Below are 20400 nucleotides of genomic sequence, written 5' to 3' on the forward strand. Positions count from 1 at the left end.
GCTATAAAGACATATGCACATGTATGTTTATTGCGGCACTATTCACAATAACAAAGACTTGGAATCAACCCAAATGTCCATCAATGACAGACTGGATTAAGAATATGTGGCACATATACACCATGGAATACTATGCAGCCATACAAAAGGATGAGTTTGTGTCCTTTGTAGGGACATGGATGCAGCTGGAAACCATCATTCTTAGCAAACTATCACAAGAACAGAGAACCAAACACCGCATGTTCTCACTCATAGGTGGGAACTGAACAATGAGATCACTTGGACTCGGGAAGGGGGACATCACACACCGGGGCCTATCATGGGGGGGGGGAAGGGGGGAGGGATTGCATTGGGAGTTATACCTGATGTAAATGACGAGTTGATGGGTGCTGACGAGTTGATGGGTGCAGCACAGCAACATGGCACAAGTATACATATGTAACAAACCTGCACGTTATGCACATGTACCCTAGAACTTAAAGTATAATAATAAAAATTAAAAAAAAATTTTTTTATAGAGACGGGGACAGGGTTTTGCCATGTTGCCCCGGCTGTTCTCCAACTCCTGGGGTCAAACAATCCACCTACCTCCACCTCCCAAAGTGTTGAGATTACAGACATGTATTCTTGTAAAATTTTTATGGCTACTTTGTGCAGTCTTACATACAGGTGATGGCATGCCTTAGTGTCTTTGTGTGTGTGTGTATGTGTGTGTTTATGTATCTGGCTTGAGTTTCATTGGGCTTTTTGGACCTGTAGATTTACAGTTTTCATCAAATTAGGAAAATTTTGGTCATTATTTCTTCAAATATTGTTTTACGTCTTTCCTTTCTCTTCACCTTAGGGGACTCCAAATACACGTATTAGACTCCTTGAGATTTCTCTGTGGGTCACTGATGCTCTTTCCATTCCTTTACAGCTGTGTTGGGGTACAACTGACAGGTTATAGGCTACACCTGTGGAAAGTGTACAATGATTAAGTTTTCACATGTTTTCACCTGTGAAACCATCATCAGGAATGAGAATCTAAACATGTCCATCACTCCTAAGCTTCCCTATGTCCTAGTGGAAACTTTCCTCTTTCCCACTCTCATCCCTCTCATTCCCAGACAACCAGTAATCTGCTTTCTATCGTGATAGATTAGTTTGCATTTTTGAAACATATAAATTAAATCATTAAGGCAGGGCACGATGGCTCACACCTGTAATCCCAGCACTTTGGGAGGCCAAGGTGGGCGGATCATGAGATCAGGAGATCGAGACCATCCTGGCTAACACGGTGAAACCCTGTCTCTACTAAAAATACACACACACACACACACAAAATTAGCCGGGCGTTTGTGGTGGGCGCCTGTAGTTCCAGTTACTCTGGAGGCTAGGGCGGGAGAATGGCGTGAACCCAGGAGGCAGAGCTTGCAGTGAGCCGATTGAGCCACTGCACTCCAGCCTGGGCGACAGAGTGAGACTCCGTCTCAAAAAGAAAAAATAAATAAATAAATAAAATCATTAAATTCATGTTCATTTTTGTCTGGTTTATTTCACTCAGAATAATTGTTTTGAGGTATATCTATGTTTTTGCACATGTCTGTAGTTTATTCCTTTTAGTTTATGAGTAGTATTCCATCAGATGAATGTGCCAAGTTTAATCATTCACCTGTTGATGTGCATTTAGGTGGTTTCCAGTTTGAGGCTGTTACAAAAAAAAAAGCACTGTGAATATTTCCAGATAACTCTTTGTATAGGCATATGTTTTCAGTTCTCTTTTCATACCTGCAAGTGGAATGGCTAAATCATGTTATATGTGTTACTTTTTAAGAAATATCTAAAATGTTTTTCAAAGCAATTGTACCATTTTGTATTTCCACCAGCAGTATATGAGTGCTCCAGTTCCTCCACACCATCACCAAATAGTTGGTCTGCTCAGCCTAATTTTAGACATTCTCATATGTATGGAGTGGTGTCTCATCTGGTTTTCATGTGCATTTCATGTGCTTATTTGCCAGCACATGAAAAGTTGTTCAACCACATTAGTCATTGCAGTGAGCTGAGATCGTGTCACTGCACTCCAGCCTGGGCAACAGAGCAAGACTCCATCTCAAAAAAAAAAAAAAAAAAGCAGAGGCTCAAATTTTTCTTTTATGAATTGTGCTTTTGTTGTTATCTGCAAAATTCTTGCCTAACCCAAGATCACAAATACTTTTTCCTGGTTTTCTCTAGAGGTCTTATGCTTTCTGATTTTACATGTATGCTTATGATCTGTTTTAAGTTAATTTTACAATATTGTATAGGAAATTGATCAAAAAATTTTTTTGACATATTGATATCCAATTGATCAAGCATCATTTGTTGAGAAGACTATGAAAATTTACATAGAAAATTACAATGAAAGTTTAATGGCGAGCAATTTGCCTAATAATACACTTGCCTAAAAGTTATGCTTTCTGGCACATGTATACATATGTAACGAACCTGCACGTTGTGCACATGTACCCTAGAACTTAAAGTATAATTTAAAAAAAAGTCATGTTTTCAAATCTGCAGTGATTAATATATGGCAAAACATCCTCAGGCTATAGGGGAAACAAAATTAGGAGCCCTGTATTTCCTAATTCAGTTTTGTAACAAAAGCCAGAGTCAAAAAATGTACTTTAATAACTTAACAAGGAACCTAGAAAAATTAGGAAAAGTCTTGTTATTGTGTTTTGAGATTGACAAAGCACTGAGTTGGTCATTATATCTTGTTATATAAGGATGAACATGGGGATGTACTTAAAAGATCATCCCCTGGGAGGCAGTAAGAATGTAAACATTAAGCAAATGGGGTTAAATCCTTTATTATCACATTTATACATACTATTATTTTGCTATGAAGGAAATGTGTTTTGGCAAATTTTGGTTACCAGAAGTTTCCCTGAGATATCTGTATGTGATGGTATTATGTCTCCTTAATCTCAAGGCTAGTCATGCACAATATTTGTTATAGGAAATTATATTTGTTAGATTATTTTTACATGACATATTCCACCATTGTGATAACTACTCTCTGTGATTTCATGTACTTTATTATTTATTATTTTTATTTTTTTGAGATAGAGTCTCACTCTGAAACCCAGGCTGGAGTGCACTGGTATGATCACAGCTTACTGCAGCTTCGACCTCTTGGGCTTAAGTGAGCCTCCCAAGTAACCGGGACTACAGGTGCATACCACCACAACCAGCTAATTTTTGTATTTTTTTGTAGAGACAAGGTTTCACCATGTTGCCCACACAGGTCTCGAACTCTTGAGGTCAAGTGATGCACTTGCCTTGGCTTCCCAAAGTGCTGGGATTACAGGCGTGAGCCAGTCCACCCAGAATATTATTTAACTTCAATTGTACATGTAGCCCACCTTCACCAGCTAGTAAGAAAGTATTAAAGTACCTCATCCTGCTTCCTACCTACAGATCTCTTTACAATAAACTTTTTAAAAAATTGTTAACATTGACTATATTGACTTGATGTTTCTTTTCTTTTCTTTTCTTTTCTTTCTTTTTCTTTTTTTTTTTTTTGAAATGGAATCTCTCTCTGTCGCCCAGGCTGCAGTGCAGTGGCACAATATCAGCTCACTGCAACCTCTGTCTCCCAGGCTCAAGCGATTCTTGTGCCTCAGCCTCCCAAGTAGCTGGGATCATAGGTGTGCACCACCATGCCTGGCTAATTTTTGCATTTTTAGTAGTGATGGAGTTTCGCCATGTTGGCCAGGCTGGTCTCAAACTCTCAACCTCAGGTGATCCACCTGCCTCGGCCTCCCAAAATGCTGGGATTACAGGCATGAGCTGCCACACCCGGCCTTCACTTGATATTTATGATGAAAATTTTAATTTTGATGAATTTCCTAATGCTAGGATAGGATTAGCAGATTCTGAATATTTTTGCATCTATTGGGGCTACTTATTGCCTTTTCAAAGCAGTTAAATGTTATTTCATAAAATAGTCTCAACTGTCTAGTTCTAATAAATATTGAACAGATTTGTATTTTTCTTTTTTTTTTTTTTTTTTTTGAGACGGAGTCTGGCTCTGTCGTCCAGGCTGGAGTACAGTGGCCAGATCTCAGCTCACTGCAAGCTCCGCCTCCCGGGTTTAAGCCATTCTCCTGCCTCAGCCTCCCGAGTAGCTGGGACTACAGGCGCCCGCCACCTCGCCCGGCTAGTTTTTGTATTTTTTAGTAGAGACGGGGTTTCACCGTGTTAGCCAGGATGGTCTCGATCTCCTGACCTCGTGATTCGCCCGTCTCGGCCTCCCAAAGTGCTGGGATTACAGGCTTGAGCCACCGCGCCCGGCCTGTATTTTTCTTAAGATATTTTAAATTTTAAGTTAAAATATATTATTAACCTATAGTGACCATATTGTACAATAGATTTTTTGAGCTTCTTCCTAATTGAAATTGTGTATCCTTTGACTAACATGTCCCCAACATCATACCCAACTACCCCAGCCCCTGGTAAACCACTATTCTACTCTCTACTTCTATTAGTTCAACTATTTTAGATTCCACATATGAGTGAGATTATGTAGTATTTATCTTTCTGTGCCTGATTTATTTCACTTAACGTAATGTCTTCCAGGTCTACCTATGCCATTGCAAATGACAGATTTTCTTCTTTTTAAAAGCTGGCCGGGTGCAGTGGCTCACACCTGTAATCCCAGCACTTTGGGAGGCCGAGGCAGGCAGATTATCTGAGGTCGGGAGCCAGGACAAGCCTGGCCAACGTGGTAAAACCCCATCTCCACTAAAAATACAAGAATTAGCTGGGCATGGTGGCACGTGCCTATAATCCCAGCTACTTGGGAGGCTGAGGCAGGAGAATTGCTTGAACCCAGGAGACAAAGTTGCTGTGAGCCGAGATCACACCACTGCACTCCAGTCTGGGCAACAGAGTGAGACTCCATCTCAATAAATAAATAAAAGCTGAATAGTGTTCCGTTGTGTATATATACCATGTGTTCTTTATCCATTCATCCACTGATGGACACTTAGGTTGCTTCCATATCTTGGCTATTGTGAATAATGCTGCAATGAACATAGGAGTGCAGATACCTCTTCGATATGTAATTTTCTTTGGATATATGCCCAGTAATAGGATTGCTGGATCAAATGGTAGTTTTATTTTTAATTCTTTTAGGAATCTTCATACTATTTTTCAATAATAGTGTACTAATTTACATTTCCATCAACAGAAGACACCACTGAATTTTAAAAAGCAGATCATTTTAATAATGATATTTCAGGAGAAAAACACCCTATTCCTTTTAGCTGTATATATTTATATTATAACTTACCTTGATTTCAGAAACCTTAAATTGTGGAGAAAGAAATATGCTCAGAATAGATAACATATGGTGTTCATGCAGTTATTTTAACTCTTCTTGACCAAACTTCTTCTTTTTTTAAAAAAATGAGCATGTACGTGGGCTCAGACATCACAAAATAAAAAATTTTATCCCAATGGCCTTTGACAATCCATAGTACTTCACCTTGAAAAGAGTATGGGTCAATAGATGTAATTTAATCGAGCCACAGAAAAGTAATGGCCTCAGTTAGGCACAGCCTGGCTCTCTTGGGGTACTGGTGGTCTCTTATCACCCTGAGTTAGGCCTCAAGGGTTTGCTGAGCACCTGCACCTGGATAAGCCAAATTCCTAGAACCCCAAGGAACACAAGGAGAAGAAGCCCCTTCCTCAGGAAAATCCATTTCACTGAGTGATAGGTAGCTTCAGTTGCTTTGGAACCTGAAAGAGAGAAAGTAGAATGAGAGAGGACAGAGCACATGTGTGTAGTGTAAGTGGAATGAGGGTTGTTGGCAGGTGACAAGGGCTGCTGTGCCCTCACCTCACAACATTTCATAGGGGTGCTAGAGAGACCAGAAGGGGCCCTGCTACCTGCCCAAAGCTGTGCAGCAAGGATGGGAGTAGAGTTGCTGTAGCTAACAGGATTCAGAGCTGTGCAAGTGTAGATCCAATGCAGGTCACGAAGACTCCAGGAGCCATTGAGGACTGACCCCACGTGGGACACAGCAGCCCCTGGTCCCACTGATGTCTACTCATATGTGATGGTCTTTCCTCCTTCCTCCACAGAACACCTCAAGATGGCATTACAGATCCCATTCTCAGAGATGGTAGAATCCACTCTAATTTGAGGCCTTGGCAGCCGCTCTGCTTTGAAACAATAATTTTAAAAGATACTAATAGCAATTAAGGACCTTTCCAGGCCACACTAGAAAGAGAAGACTCAGATCATCAAGGAGTAAGAACCCAGCAAGAAATCCAGACCCCTTCAACGCAAATATCTCTGACTCTTTCATTTCCAACTCCTGAGTGACTGCATGAAGGAAGGGGTAAGTTGTACGTTTTTCAAACAGCCACAGCCACAGCCACAGCCAGGGGCCGCCAAACTGAAGAAGGACGAAAAAGAATAAGGAGAGAAAAGAAAAAATGAATCTACCTAGGAAAGGTTCTGGACTGACAAAAAGAGTGAAACTGGGAGACCGCCTTTACCAAGGATCATGCAGCCCCCCAGGCTTAGTGGTAGCCCACTCACCCTTACCAGTAGGGAGCTGGTCCTCTATGCCCTTACTCACTGAGTATCCTCAGAGTATAACTGGATAGCTTTGCAGAGGTCTCTGTGGCTATCAGGGCACTGTAAGAGCCTGTGTCTTCCATCTCCAAGTTGCTGAGTTGCGGGGAGTAGGACTGGGTGAAGTTCAGTCGTTTTTGCCATTTCGGATGAGTCACGTAGATTTGTGGACTTTTGCCTTCATAGAGTACTCTTCGTAGAGTACTATGAAGGCAAAAGATGTCCCACTGCAAAGCCAAGTGATGGACTGGATCCTCTCTCCTGCAGGAAACTCCAGGGGAAGAGTTACTGACTCCCCCAGAATCCCATTCACCATCAATGGGGTTGAGCTGCTTTGTGAAAGTAGATTCCCTGTAAACACAGAAGGAAAAGGCTACAAAATGTCCCTGACAATTGTCCCGCCCCACAAGTCTCCCAGTCAGTTATAGCTCCTGTATGTTGGGGCCCACAAGAATGTTGGACATAAAGAGGTATTAGCAGTGGTGTTGTAGTTGGAGCTCAAAGTGGGCAATGCTTAAACTCTCCTTCCTGCTGGGATCTCCAGGGATCACTCCAGGGACCCTTCCAGCTAGGATCACTAAACCCTGTCTCTGGGGTTGTGTTCCCCTGAGAGCTATTGGCCCTGGAAGACCAGAAAGGAGACCACTGGGGAAGTCAGAGGCCAGCCCTGCCCTGCCTGGTCCCTCTTTTTTTTCAGCTAGACATTTCAACTCTCACAACTTCCTATTTCCTGAAATGTTTTTGCCCCACAGAACTGGAGTTTCACTGTCGCTGCAATTCTGGTGTCTCAACGGTATGTGATATAAAGATCTCAGATGACAGACAGGACTTAGTCCTGCTTCTTAGTCCTGATCCTGCCTCTATTGAGATGTGCAGCTTTTAGAAAGCCTGTTGATTCCTCCAGTCCTTTTCTCTTCTTTTTTAAAACAAGGGAGATAAAATGCAGAGTCTTTCAGAATCCTTCCAACTCTGACATTCACAATGTCATTATTCCATGTACCTTAGATTTTTCTCTTTTCCTTTTCCTCCTTGCCCTCATTCACTCCCTAGTCAGTCTTTCCCATGTCCTAGAGTTTCTCAACATCTTCCATCTGCTTGACCCCCAATTTCCCTAATATGAGGTCTCAGTTCTGAAAAGGTCTGGCTGGGCTGTGCCTGTGTAGACTTCCTACCCCCTGGGAGGTCAGGGAAGGAGCCCCTGACTCACTCACCTTTCTGGAACTGGAGGAGAAAGAGGAGAAGCTGAGCAAGAGGTTTCATGGTGGCCCGACTGACCTGGTTTGCCTTGAAGATTGCGAGGAGTTAAAAGGAAGGCAAAAGAGAACGATAAATCCTGTTCTGCAGCGTGAACAGCTAACAGATTAAATGCTCTTTGTGCTCTATGCTGATCACATGATCACATTTGCTAATCACCTTCCTTCCTTCCTTCCTTCCTTCGTTCCTTCCTTCGTTCCTTCCTTCCTTCCTTCCTTCCTACCTCCCTCCCTCCCTCCCTTCTTTCTCTCTCTCTCTTTCTTTCTTTCCCTGTTTCTTTCTCCATTCTCACACTGCTATAAAGAACTTCCCAAGACTGAGTAATTTATAAAGGAAAGAAGTTTGACTCACAGTTCCACATGGCTGGAGCAGCCTCAGGAAACTTACAGTCATGGTGGAAGGCAAAGGAGAAGCAAGGACCTTCTTCACATGGTAGCCGGGGAGAGAAGTGCAAGCAGGGGAAATGCCAGACACTTATAAAATCATCAGATCTCATGAGAACTTACTATCACAAGAACAGCATAGAAGAACCACCCCCATGATCCAATCACCTCCCACAAGGTTTCTCCTTCAATACGTGGGGATTACAATTCTAGATGAGGTAGATGAGATTTGGGTAGGGGCACAAAGCCTAACCATATCTCTTTCTCTCGTTCTTTCTTGCTTGCTTCCCTGCTTTTTTTCTTTTGTTCTTTCTTTCTCTCCTTCTTCCTGTGTGTGTGTGTGTGTGTGTGTGTGTGTGTGTGTGTGTGTGTGTGTGTAGCAGAGAGTATATGGGAAATCTCTGTATCTTTCACTCAGTTTTTTAAATGGACACAATATTTGTTCATAGTTATGTGGTACAATGTGATATTTTGATACATATATACAATGTGTTATTTTCTTTTAATTGGCCTAGACACTTGCCTCAGCTTCAGTCCTTATAGTCCTCATTTGTTCAGAAATATTGAGATTCCACTGTAGAAGAACCTACTACACTTATGAAATGGTTCTGATATAATTGGCTAGTTTTGGCCGGGCATGGTGGCTCACACCTGTAATCTCAGCTCTTTGGGAGGCTTAGGCAGGTGGATCACCGTGAGTTCGAGACCAGCCTGGCCAACATGGTAAAACCCCATCTCTACTAAAAATACAAAAATTATCCAGGCATAATTTTTTACAGGTGGCACATGCCTGTAATCCATACTCGGGAGGCTGAGGCGGGAGAATCACTTGAACCCGGGAGGTGGAGGTTGCAGTGAACCAAGATTGCACCACTGCACTGCAGCCTGGGCAACAAAGCAAGACTCTGTCATAATAATAATAATAACAATAATAATAATAATAATAATAATAATAATAATAATTGGCTAGATTTTTCTATTTAAATCCCTGTCTTACCCTTAACATAAAATACACCCTGAATGGCTTACAAAGTTAAATGAAAAGTATAAAACTACCATGTGCCGCTACCTCCAAATAAGTAATAGGAATTAAGTGGAAGGTGCTACATGGTCTGTCCCAACAACGCACTTTTTAAGAAAACGGTGCAATACAATTCAATTTCTCAGCAACAAAATTCCTCCAGCACTGTTGGCGTTGATGAGCTTGACCCAATACTTCTTTGGATTGGCAATAGACTTTATTACATAGGGCTGCATTCATAAAATACCACTGGCATCATGTAGCAAACACCAATGCAGACTGTCTTATGATGGGGTTAAGGGGTGGATAATCACAAGAATAAAGAGCCCAAGGGCAAGCATGTAGCCAGAACTCAAAAAGCACTTAATCTAGGAAATGAAAACCAAGGGGACACCAACTAGGACTGTCTCTCGACTCTGTTCTGTATGTGTCTAATTTACTTTTCTCTTTCTGGATTAGCTCTCTCTCCACCTGCCTACTGGTAGAATATGGTCACCAGTACGCAGCTATTATAGGGCTAGCCATATCTAGAGACTCATGACCATTCTCTCTCCCTCTCTTCATTTCTTCCTTTTCTCCCAATTCAAACTTCCTGGGAGAAGGGACTCTAGTTAGGGCAGTAAGGTTATCTGCAAATTTGCCTATCTCATTCTTACTTTCCACAATGTGAGAAATTAAGGGTATTCTAGTAAAGTGAAAAACCATTCTCAACTGCTAATAATACAAGAGACTTGGTCTAACATAGGACTGTTTTTAAAATTTTTCAGCCAAGCATTAGTTGAGATAATTGTAAATGAACTCCCAAAATATCTACCACCCAAATTCAATATTTATTACTATTTTTGCCACTCTTATTTTATTATTATTATTTGTTTTTTTGAGACAGAGTTTCACTCTTGTAGCCCAGGCTGGAGTGCAGTGGCTGGATCTCTGCTCACCGCAACCTCTGCTTCCCTGATTCAAGCAATTCTCCTGCCTCAGCCTCATGAGTAGCTGGGATTACAGGCATGCGCCACCACACCCAGCTAATTTTTGTATTTTTAGTAGAGATGGGGTTTCTCCATGTTGGTCAGGCTGGTTTCGAATTCTCCACCTTAGGTGATCCGCCCCTCTCGGCCTCCCAGAGTGCTGGGATTACAGGCCTGAGCCACCGCACCCGGCCGCCACTCTTATTTTATCTATACTTTTCTTTCTTTCTTCTTGTTCAAGTGTTGAAAAAAAATCCTATGTACTATGCTATCGTCCTTACATATTTCAATATGTGTTTAAAAATAGATACATATACTTTCTTATATAACCTTAATGCCATTATCACAACTAAAAAAGTGAAAAATAATTCTTTGGTATTATAAAATACCCGGTCCATATTCAAAGTTCCTCTGATGGCAAAAAACATGTCGCAGTTGGTTTTGTTTTAATCAGGATCCAAACAAAATCCTTATGCTATGTTTTGTTATTGAACCTCATAAATATCTTCTAGTATAGAGAATTTGGTACTCTTTTCTCTCCTCTTTTCTTTTTTTCCTTTTTGTTTTTGGAGGGAGGTCTCTCCTTCACTCTTTCCTTTTCTCATGAATTTACAAACTCAATCAACTATTTCAATCAACTGCAATCATCTTTATTTTGGTGCTTAAATTTTCTCACTTGTGGCCAATATGAGCACCCTCCCCCAACTTTATGTTGGTCCCTATCTTCTTTCGACATGCCTGCATTAATATTTTAAAATTTCTTTGAATTCAGATTTCAAAATTTCTTTGAATTCTTGAACAAGAAAGTATACCGGGCTTATCTTCTTCATTATCTGCTAAAGACATGAGATCAGCCATTTCTCAAAAGACCCCTGATTCTTTTCACAGGGGAATAGTATGTAAGGATCAAAATTTTATCTCTAAGCATACATACTAATATTGGGTTTCATTGCTTCCAGGTCTTTTTAGAGAAAAGCACTAGAAAATACATATTCTAAAAAATAAAAAAAAAGTTTGCATGTATTTTCCTGATTTTTATTTAGATTGTTTTACATGTATCTTTTTTTCTTACAAGAGAAAGTCTATTTTTTTACAGCACTGATGTAAAAACATGTTCATTTTAACTTAGAAAAAATATATAGTCTTTAAATAATAGTATCAAAATTATTTATAGCAATAATAAACACTGAATGAGTATAGAATTTCTTTGCAAATCTACTTTTCCTTAGAATATCCTCCACTTAGAATGTATAATTAAAATATTGGGGCTGGTTTTACTGCTGTCAAATTAGCTTAAGATCAGACAGGGTTCTCCATGGATCTGCCTCATTACCACAGCCCTCTGACCAAGCAAGACCGTGAGACCTTGCTGCTCAAGGAAGGTGGGGATGGCAACTTTTTGTTAAGAGACAAAGAGTCATTAATAGGAGTCCTGTGCCTCTGTATCTGGTGAGTAGCCTCATCTTCCACACATGAGACATTTTGTGTTGAATGCAGCAATGGCTGCCACACATCAAAGGAATCAATATGCCTCAAGATTTCACTCTGACCTTGCAGCCCCAATGAGTAGAGTAAGAAATCGTAGACACTGCCAGGAAAAGATGGAAGGAATGTGCCTGTCCATGCTCCTCCATCTGCCCTGCTGTCCCTGGTGTAAATGCGAGCCAACTCTGTGGCTGCAGGAGAGATGTGGGGTGGTGGTGAAGGGAACGTACAAGATGTAGAAAATTACCTCAAAAGATCAAATCTATAAATTATTGATGTTCAGGAGGGGGTTGAGCAAAAGCAAAGGGTATAAAGCTTATTTAAAGAAATAGCTGGGCATAGTGGCTCATGCCCATAATCCCAGCACTTTTGGAGGCTGAAGAGGATGGATCGCTTGAGCTCAGAAGTTCCAGACCAGTCTGGGCAACATGGAGAAATCCCTTCTTTATAAAAAAATACAAAAATTATTCAGGCATCCCACCTACTTGGTGGGACTGAGGTGGGGGGATCACTTGAGCCTGGGAGGGGGGAGTTGCAGTGAGCCAAGATTGCTCCACTGCACTCTAGCCTGGGTGACAGAGTAAAACCTGGTCTCAACAAAGGAATGTAATAAAAGTTTTAAAGTTTGTTTTTTAAAAAAGAAGTAACTACAGAAAACTTCTCAAAACTTGAGAAAAGTATAAATATCCAGGTACAGGAAGGACAAAAAACACCAAACAGATTAAACTCAAATAAGACTACCCCAAGGCATATAATAAACTCCCAAAGGTCAAGCACAAAGAAAGAATCCTAAAAGCAGCAAGAGAAAAGAAGCAAGTAACGTAGCAAGAAACTCAATTCATCTGGCAATAGACTTCTCAGTGGAAACCATACAGACCAGCAAGGAGTGGGATGATATTTTCAAAATGCTAAAAGATAAAAACTACCATGTTAGAATACTGTAACTAGCAAAGTTATCCTTCAAATAAAGGAGAAAGTCTTTCCCAGACAAACAGAAGCAGAGAAAATTTATCATCACCAGACCCATCTTACAAGAAATGCTAAAGAGTAGGAAAAAAAAAAAACAACCCACAAATGTGCAGAAAGAAGTCATTTGAAGGTACAAAACCCACTGGTAAAATTAAGTACATGGACAAACCCAAAATACACTAATACTGTAATTGCGGTGTGCAGTTCACTCATGAATCTAGTGTGAAGCCCCATAGACAAATCTATCAAAACCAGTAATAGCTACAGCAACCTGTTAAGAGATAAGCAGTATAAAATATGCAAATTGAGACAACGAAAAGTCAAAATGTGAGGGGGGTGGAGTTAAAGTCTAGAGGGTTATTTTTTCTTTTTCTTTTTGTTTGTTTGTTTCTATTCTTTTCTTTGTGATCTAAGATAAGTTGTCATCCCTTTAAAATGTCTCATTATATCTATGATGTGTTTTTTGTAGGCCTCATGGTAACCACAGTGCAAAAACCTATAATAGATTCACTAAAAATAAAAAGCAACAAATTAAGACATACTATCATAGAAAATTGATTAACCACAAAAAAGGAGAGTAAGAAAGTGAAAGAGGACTTACAAAACAACCTGAGAACAAGCAACAAAATTTCAGTAATATGTTCTTATACATCAATAATAACACAATTTAAAAGGTCTCAATTCTCCAACTAAAAGTCAGAGTGGCTGAATGAATAAAGAAACAAGACCCAACTACGCGCTGCCTAGAAGAAATTCACTTCACCGATAAACACACACACAGACTGAAAGTAAAGGAGTGGAGAAAAATATTCCATGCAACTAGAAACCAAGTAAGAGCAGGAGTAGCTGTACTTATATCAGATATTATAGACTACAAATCAGAGACTGTAAAAAGAGACAAAGAAAGTCACTATATAATATAACTCAGCAAGAAGATATCACAATTATAAGTATCTATGCACCCAACACTGGAGCTCCCAAGTATATAAAGCAAACATTAATAGATCTAAAGGGAGAGACAGACTGCAATACAATAATAGTAGGGAACTTCAACATCCCACTCTCAGTAATGGACAGATCATCCAGACAGAATGTCAACAAAGAAGCGTTAGAGTTAAACTATACACTAGACCAAATAGGTCTAACTGACATTAACAGAACATTTCACCCAACTGCCACAGAATACACATTATTTTAATTAGCACACAAAACATTCTCCAAAATAGACCATGTCTTAGACCACAAAACAAGTCTCAACAAATTCAAAAAAGTACACATCATATTAAATATATTTGCTGACCACAATGGGATATATGATACTTGATGATACCAACAATAACACAAATACTACGTGATGTAAAATGGTAAAGACACTTTGGAAAATAGTTTGATATTTTAAAAAGTTAAAAGTAGATCACTCCTAGATATTTACCCAAAGAAATTAAAACATATGTTTAAAAAAGATATGTACACAAATACTCATAGCAACTTTATTTGTAATAGCCTCAAAATATAAACAATCCAAATGTCTATCAACAGGTGAATATATGAACCAATTGTGGTACACGCATACAGTAAAATACTATTCAGCAATAAAAAATGAACTATTCATAAAATAACATGATGAATCACAAAATAATTATGCAAAATGAAATAGACCTGGCAAAAAGTATATGCTGTATTATTCTGTCTACATGAACCTTTTTTTTTTTTAAGACAGAGTCTTGCTCTGTCACCCAGGTTAGAGTGCATTGGTGTGATCTAGGCTCACTGCAACCTCCATCTCCCGGGTTCAAGCAATTCTTCTGCCTCAGCCTCTCATGTAGCTGGGATTACAGGTGTGCACCACCAGGCCTGGCTAATTTTTGTATTTTTAGTAGAGATGGGGTTTCACTATGTTGGCCAGGCTAGTTTCGAACTCCTGACCTTAGGTGATCTGCCCACCTCAGCCTCCCAAAGTGCTGGGATTACAGTGGTGAGCCACCACACTTGGCCCATTTACATGAACTTCCAAAAAACGCAAACTAATCTATAGTGGCAAAAAGTAGATCGGTAGTTTCCCTGAAAGTAGGTCGGGAAGGGTGAGAGGGAGGGAGAGATTACCAAGGAGAACAAGGAAATTTGCGGGGAGATGACTATGTTGATTATATGGACTCATTGATGATTTCTAAGGTATATGCATTTGTAAACATACATCAAAATCAAACAAATTGTAGGTTTCAAATATGTCCAGTTTATTGTACTTCAATTATAATTCAGAAAAGTTGATGGAGGAGGAAGGGGATGAAAATGTGTTTATGGGTTTAAAATATTTTTGGAAGGACACATTAAAAACTCAAAACATCATTTTCCCCCCAAAAAAGGGAATTGGCAGTGAGGGGACATATATATGCTTCTTTACACTTTGCATTTTTAACATTGAGAATTATTTATTAATTTAATTTGTTAAAATTTAAAAAAATATAGCAGTCAATATTTCCACCATTTCCTGCAACACATAAGAGAACTCATTTCTCCACACCTTTACTAACTTTTTTTTTTTTTTTTTTTATGAGAGGGAGTCTCGCTCTGCCGCCCAGGCTGGAGTGCAGTGGCGGGATCTCAGCTCACTGCAAGCTCCGCCTCCCGGGTTCACGCCATTCTCCTGCCTCAGCCTCCCGAGTAGTTGGGACTACAGGTGCCCGCCACCTCGCCCGGCTAGTTTTTTGTATTTTTTAGTAGAGACGGGGTTTCACCGTGTTAGCCAGGATGGTCTCGATCTCCTGACCGCGTGATCCGCCCGTCTCGGCCTCTCAAAGTGCTGGGATTACAGGCTTGAGCCACCGCGCCCAGCCTTTACTAACTTTTTTCAATAATTTTTACCTTTGCCAATTTGTTGAGAAAAAGCTAACACCTTATTTAATTTGTGTTTTCTGGATTACTATTGAGGTTGATCTGTTTTCATATCTTTATTAACTATTGGTATTTTAACTCTTGAGAATTGCCTATTTATATCTTTTATTGTTTTAATATTGAGTTGCTTATCTTCTTTTACAGATTTCTCATAAATTCTGTGTATGAAGCTTTAAATATAAGAATGTTCACATGCACACAAAAACAACTTCAGACTAATTTCACTTAATGTCAATCTTATATAAACTACTAACAGCTGGAATCTTGTAGCATATTACAAGAATAATAGTTATGATTCAATGTGTATTCCAAGAACCCAAGAGTGCTTCTATGTTAGGAAATCTGTTAACATAACTTGTCATATAAATAGGTAAAAAAATAAAAATTAAGTGTTCAAAAGTTTCCTAAAAGATAGATAAAATTCAACTACCACTCTCAAACACTCTCACACTAACATATGTAATCTGAAAAATGTAGTGCAAGAGGTATACTTCCTTAACTAATGGTCAGAATTATGTTTAAGGATAAAGCACTAAAAGAACTCACATTGGTTTTAAGAATGAAATAAATATGCTGTAATCTCAGCACTTTGGGAGGCGAAGACAACTGGGTCACCCAGGAGCCCAGAGTTCGTGACCAGCCCAGGCAATATAGTAAAACCCCACCTCTACCAAATAAATACATAAATAAAAGAATGAAATAAATATGCATATTATCACCACTTTGATATAAATTTATACTGTAAGTACTAGCCAGTGCCATTAGACAAAATAAATGAGGTTTAGAAATCTTTAAGGAAAGGGCCAAAATTAGCAGTATTTGCACATGACATGGTTTTATGCCTGGGAAATCCAAGAAACTTAACTGGGAAACAAAATGAAACTTTGAAGACTATTTTGTCTTAATTCAAACAATAATCACTAAAAAGATATAATAAAAAATGCCCATTTATAATAACAATGAGAATAACAACAAAAATTTTAGCAGTTTTTGTAACCAAGAGAATTGTTTTTAAAAATGTTTAAAATATACTCAAGGACATAAAAGAAAATTTGAATGAATAAAAGGACTTGATTTGGGACCCATGCCATTTTTTTCCTCAGATAAATCTATAAATTCTATAGATCTAAACACCAACAGATATTTTTTGTAAATTTGACAAAGTGAGAATAAAATTCATCAGAAGTAAAAATACTGTGTTAAAGAAAAATCTGAAGAACAATAAAATTTTAAAGATTTTGAGTAAGAAGAAATTCACAAATTGGGGAACACCAAACTGAAAGAGGTGCGGTGTTCTTGTGATGAAACATTGGAGGAAAACATTTATTGGGAAAATGAGGAAGCAAAATAAAAAAAATTTAATTGACTGTGGTTACAAAATTACCCTTTTTGGTTTACTTTGCTGGAAAGTCCCTAGTCACATAATCATATGTTAATTGGCCGCTTATGATTGGCTGAGGTTTAGGTTCTGACTGACATAACTTTTACCAAAAATAATTTGAGTTAAATTTCACCTATGTTTGTAGTTTAAGCAAGACTAAGGCTGTTTTTAACACTTAGTTGGTTTTGCTTGCTGAGGAATTTTTCAGGCCTGGCCTCCATTTTAATTTTGCTTTAAAGCCAGGAAAATTTGGTGGGGAGGCTGGGGAAACAGAGATGAACTTAAAACTAAAATGTATTGGAAAGCTACAGTAATTAAGAGTTTGATACTGACAGAATAGTGGAGAGAAATACATCGAAAAATAGGAACAAATACATATAGAATTTAGCATAAAGGGGGACTTTCTAATTAGTGGGGAAAAGAAGAATGACTCAATTAATGGTGTTAGAACAGCTAGCTGCTTGTTTGAAAGAGAATTAGCTGAACCCTCTCTTGTATTTTAGATGAAATTTAATTAAAATTAGGTCTAGAACTTTAACATAAAAACACTTATAAATGTACTAGAAGAAAGCATTGCATTTAAAAATAGCCTTGGAATTAAGAAGGCTTTTCGAAGCAGATGTAAAACTCAGAGACTATGAAGTATGGCCAAGGTACTTAAAGCTCATCCCTCTGACAAAAAAGAACCCAGACAACAAACAACTACATTTCATAGTCTAGCCTTGCAACCACAACTGGAAATACTATGCCAAAGATGGACAAATGGACGGTATAAACTCTATGGAGGTATCACATCTTAAATGAAGATAAAGATTTCCATGGAGAACTGATAAAAGCAGCTACTTCAATAGTCTGTCTTGAAAATCTTAGAGAGTATTGAAGAGTTTCATCCTCTTTGTCATATTCAGAGTTGTCCTCCACTAAGGTCCAGCCAACATTTATTTATTGAAGACCTATAACAAATATATGAAGTCTTTTTTCTATCAAGGGTCAAAGACCCACAAAGAAAACATCAAGATTCACATACATAAAATCAACTTAACTTGGTTTCTATTACAGCAAAACATTTAAAATGTTCCACGCACACAGTTTTTTTGTTTAGTTCTGTTTTGTGGGTTGTTGTGTTGTGTTTGTTTGCTTTGAGTCAGTCTTGCTTTGTCTCCCAGACTAGAGTGCAGTGGTGCCATCTCGGCTCACTGCAACCTCTGCTTCCTGGGTTCAAGCGATTCTCCTACCTCAGCGTCCTGAGTAACTGGGACTACAGGTATGCACCACCACGGCCTGCTTTTTTTTTTTTTTTTTTTTTTGTCTTTTTAGTAGAGATGGGGTTTCACTATGTTGGCCAGGCTGATCTCGAACTCCTGGCCTCAAGTGATCCACCTGCCTCGGCCTCCTGAAGTGCTGGAATTACAGGCGTGAGCCACTGTGCCTGGCTATCGATGAACACAGTTTTAATGTTAGGCACAGAATATATAAATTTGCAGCATTTAAAAAAATACAATATTAAGAATAATACATATGACTAAAGTGAAAAATAGATATGTAATATTCTTTCTTTCTATTGCTATTATGGTACTTTTAAAAAGATGTTTTGGGTAGGGTTTTAAAAGGTAACATACACTTATAGTAAGTTTGAAAACTGGAGAAAATTCCAAAAAGTAGAAAAACTGCTTAGTACTTTGTCTTTTCTTCTGGCCTCTTTTGAATATGTTTTAAAATAGATAATTGATATCAAAATCTTTATACAATTTTTTTAGCCTTTTTGTGTAGTTATATTCTTAGCATATTTTACTGTCATTAATATTATTTATTCACATTATTTTTGATGATCACATAAAAATAGACCGCCAAGTGAATGCACCATAGTTTATTTAACCAGGCCCCGAACATAGAACATTTCAGGTATTTCCAATTTTTCACCATGTGAGATAGTGACAAGATTATACTTTTCTGCTTAAGTCATTATCCTTATTTAGGATTACTTCCATAAGATAAATAAAAAGATAAATTCTTAGAAATATAGTATTTGGATTACAGGATGCTAACAATTTTATACTGTTTATATGATTGCTAAATTCCCCTTCAAAATGATTCTACCAATGTGTAGTTTCCCCAGCCGTGGAGACTATCATTTAAAAAATATATACCATTTGGTAATTAAGAAAATAACTTCTTAATTTATATAACTTTTTGTAACTACTAGTGAGGTTGAACTTTAAAAAAAAACAAATTGATTTGCTACATAAGTTATGCTCTTACCTATCTATTTGGTACTTGGTAATTTTTTTTTTTCTTTTTCTTTTTCTTTTTTTTTCTTTTGAGACAAAGTCTCGCTCTGTCGCCCAGGCTGCGGTGCAGTGGTGCAATCTCGGCTCACTGCAAACTCCGCCTCCTGGGTTCAAGTGATTCTCCGGCCTCAGCCTCCCTAGTAGCTGGGATTAAAGGTGTGCACTACCATACCCCGCTAATTTTTTGTGTTTTTAGTAGAGACGGGGTTTCACCATGTTGGCCAGCCTGGTTTAGAACTTGGTCCTGACCTCAAGTGATATGCCTGCCTTGGCCTCCCAAAGTGCTAGGATTACAGGTATGAATCACTGCCCCAGGGTGATACTTGGTAATTTTCTTATCAATCTGTATTTAGCTCCTTATATATTTAGACTATTAATTCAGCCTGAGGCTAATATTTTTGAAGTATAATTTATGTCTAAGGCAACTATTTTTAAAGTGCGTTCTCTCGATATAACATCACTTCACAAATGGGTTGAAGAATATTTCCTCTTTTTCATTTCTCTAAATGAGATTGTGTAAATTATTTAAATTATTTCTTCTTTGAATTAAAATAGAACTCTCCAATGAAGGCATTTGGGGTTGAAAGTTCTTTTCTTTTCTTTTCTTTTCTTTGTTTTTGTTTTATTTTAGTAGTTTGTTTTGGAGACAAAGCAGTGCCAGAGGCCGGCCACACTTTCTTGCTCCCCTGGGGCTTGGTGGGGTTGAAATTTCTTAGTGGGAATTATTTTTCTTATTATGTTTTTATTGAACTGTAACATACATAAAAATATGTGTATGATAAATGAGGATCAATAAATTAACAGAAAGTACACACATCAATGTTACCAACACTCAAGGAATAAAAAATTACCAGCAGCCCTGAAGCCCCATCTCTTGCCTTCTCCCTATACTTAGATGCACTCATTGCCCAAAAGGTAACCAGATAGTCTGACTTCTAACACCATAGATTAGGTTTGCCTATTTCTAAGTTGTATACAAATGGAATAATATAGTTTATGTATTTTATATCTGGCTTCCTTTGGTTAATATTACATTCGTAAGAATCAGCCATACTGTGGCAAGTAGCTGTAGTTTCTTCACCTTTGTTGCTATATAGTATCCCACTGTATGTGCACACCACAATTTAGTGACATGTTCTATTACTG

At 38.5% G+C, this 20400-nt stretch overlaps 1 pseudogene; it reads right to left on the reverse strand.

The window, feature by feature from the left end:
* Positions 1 to 5326: 5326 nt before the first annotated feature.
* Positions 5327 to 7215, reverse strand: LOC139356653 (SLAM family member 9-like; annotated as a pseudogene).
* Positions 7216 to 20400: the final 13185 nt, after the last annotated feature.

This window comes from Macaca nemestrina, chromosome 1 (assembly GCF_043159975.1).
Source record: "Macaca nemestrina isolate mMacNem1 chromosome 1, mMacNem.hap1, whole genome shotgun sequence".
In the NCBI taxonomy this organism is placed as follows: Eukaryota; Metazoa; Chordata; class Mammalia; order Primates; family Cercopithecidae; genus Macaca; species Macaca nemestrina.